The sequence below is a fragment of the Montipora capricornis genome, chromosome 1 (genome assembly GCF_036669925.1).
Source record: "Montipora capricornis isolate CH-2021 chromosome 1, ASM3666992v2, whole genome shotgun sequence".
NCBI lineage: Eukaryota > Metazoa > Cnidaria > Anthozoa > Scleractinia > Acroporidae > Montipora > Montipora capricornis.
This window is the reverse complement of record NC_090883.1, coordinates 4,938,037-4,940,536: the sequence shown is the minus strand read 5'-3', so window position 1 is coordinate 4,940,536 and position 2,500 is coordinate 4,938,037. Positions and strand designations below refer to the sequence as shown.

The 2,500-nt window shown below is 36.8% G+C and overlaps 1 pseudogene; it reads right to left on the bottom strand.

The window, feature by feature from the left end:
• Positions 1 to 1,783, bottom strand: part of LOC138048677 (uncharacterized) — a 16,054-nt pseudogene extending 14,271 nt beyond the window's left edge.
• Positions 1,784 to 2,500: the final 717 nt, after the last annotated feature.

Here is a 2,500-nt window from a genome sequence, read left to right as displayed (position 1 = left end):
CGTGCGCAAAATTCTTTTTCACGTAATATTATGAGGATCACAATTAGAGCTATGTGCCAAAAACGAATCGCACTTGACAAACAAATTCTTCATTGCCGCTCCGAACTTTCCAAAATCTGTCCAGCAATTTTAGTACAATCGATTCGCGCTAAAATCCGACAACTTAATTCTGGACTGTTTGACCATTTACACCAAACCAAGACTCTAAAACTTCAACAATTAATAGGTCCGCAAATTACCGACGACACTACATTGCATAGCCATAATACCGTAATTACAATTCCAGAAAATCTTCCGCTTACTGACTCAGAGAAATCTGTTCTCAGTAAGGGCCTAAATTTTGTCCCTATTACCAAACGCACCGTTGAGACCCTGGTTCATGCTGGTCATGTGGCAATCGTTGACAAACATTTTCCCAGTGGGGTAGGGTTTTTGTCATATTTTGATACCACAACTTCTTTTGACAAGGCATTTTTTAAATAAGTAATCTTTATCTTAAATTGTACATGTGAGTATAAAAAAGGTCAAAAGAGCTGATGTTATATTCCCACAGGAGATGAATTCCCATAAGACAATTTCAATCTCACGAGGCGATTGACGTTGACAAAAAACATTGATTTTGTTAGTAGCTAAAGGTGCTTCTACAGATCATACAAATAACACAAAAGAATACATCAATTTGTCTTTTATTTTACCAGGACTAAAATAAAAAAAATTCTTAACGACATCAACTATTTACATGAAGTTGTTGAAGTACAAATATCTTAAGTCAAACCTGTCTGCTCACTGTACAAGATTGCGACTCTTGGAATCACGTTGTTCAACATTCGAAAACAAAGTGTCAGTCTTTAAATAAGACTTGCCAACTCAACAACTGCAGTAGTCTTTGGGGCATTTTTCAAGAGTTATAAGGATTTTACTAATTCTTTCTCCTTTTTTCTGTGGATTTTGCCGAAACCCCCACCCCCTTCACACCCCCAGACAAGCTGGTCTACAAATCGAAATGCATGGCGAAATTTTGCTTGGGAATTCAAATTTCATATCTTCAGCAATGATTCAAAACATTGCTCCCTGAAAAACTGCATAGAGAAAATAAACCAGACTAAACTAACTTATAAACAGCATGATAAGCATGACCATATTGATTGCTACATGTATAATGTAAACAGCATGATCGGATATTGATAGCTCAACCACATGCATCATTAAAAACATCAAAAACCGCAACTTACCAAAAGACAAATCAGTGACTATAAAATTTATCATTATGCCTTTGCACTTACCCTCTTGGAAAGCATGTAACAAGAAAATGTTCAAACAACGCAGATCGCTTGTTGCAATTGATCGACCTTTGATGTCTTTGATGCATGTACAAGTTGTACGTACAAAAGTTAATCGTGACGGAAGAAATATATTTAGTTTGTTGAAAAAAAGCGAAACTCGAGTGAAGCGCGTCCATCGAAAAACATATAATCCACAACACCACAAATGCAAGACAGTGACTTTGAAATACAATATAAATATATGAAAGAATTGGCCGAGCTTGAAGATTTTGCGATTTGGTGTCGCCCGTGTTCACAAAAAATGCTGAAAACTTGGAGCTTTTAAAAGGTCCCAAAATCTCAACCCAGAAGAGTGTAAATCCACAGGTTCACTCAGTACTAATCTCTCTCCTTTCCCGATGTTTAGAAAGTACAAGAAATACAAAGCGTTTTTTACCTTTCAGTTATCTTCCCTGCAAATCGAGACAAAACTCGGAGACGAATTTACTAGCCGCGTGAAGCTACATGGGAATTTTTCAATATCGTGGCATGGACTATTGAATGATGGGAACGGGAATTCAACTGAACGTCTTTCTCGGAAAAGCGGGTCAATTGTCACTTGTACAAACATGAGAGACATCTTTCTTTGCGTTTGGTACCAGCGCAAACAATCCTCTCTGGTTAGTTGAGGCTCCCTGATTGAGGTTCGACCCCATATTTTCCATCTTACCTGAAGAAAACAAATGTAAGAAAAAACGCAAACAGCGGTTACAAACATTTGCTTGAAATGCATAACTTTTATAAACTTAACGTTTCGTTTGTTACAACATACATCATCAGAAGTGATTATTATTCAGTTACAGAAAAATTCAAATTCAAAACTACAAATGTACGGACTGGGAACTAACGAAATTGATTGACATAAAATGACAAGAATATCCTAATAATAGACATAAAGTTTCTCACTGCCAACGTCTTCATTTAAGGCTGGCTTAAGATCACGGATCAACAGAGACTCTTTGATTTTGCAATGCATGTCTGATCGACCAGTTACTCATATTTCAAAATGATCATTTTGAAATATTAGCAATTCTCCAAGATTCTGTCTGAAATGAGAAACGTGTTTAGTTTTAGAGAATTCAAAACTCGTTTTTCCGTGGGGAAGATTACGTGAGCACCTTAGTGATCTTAGCCGAGAGATAATACCGAAGTACATCCTGCCTTTACAAGCCACAAGA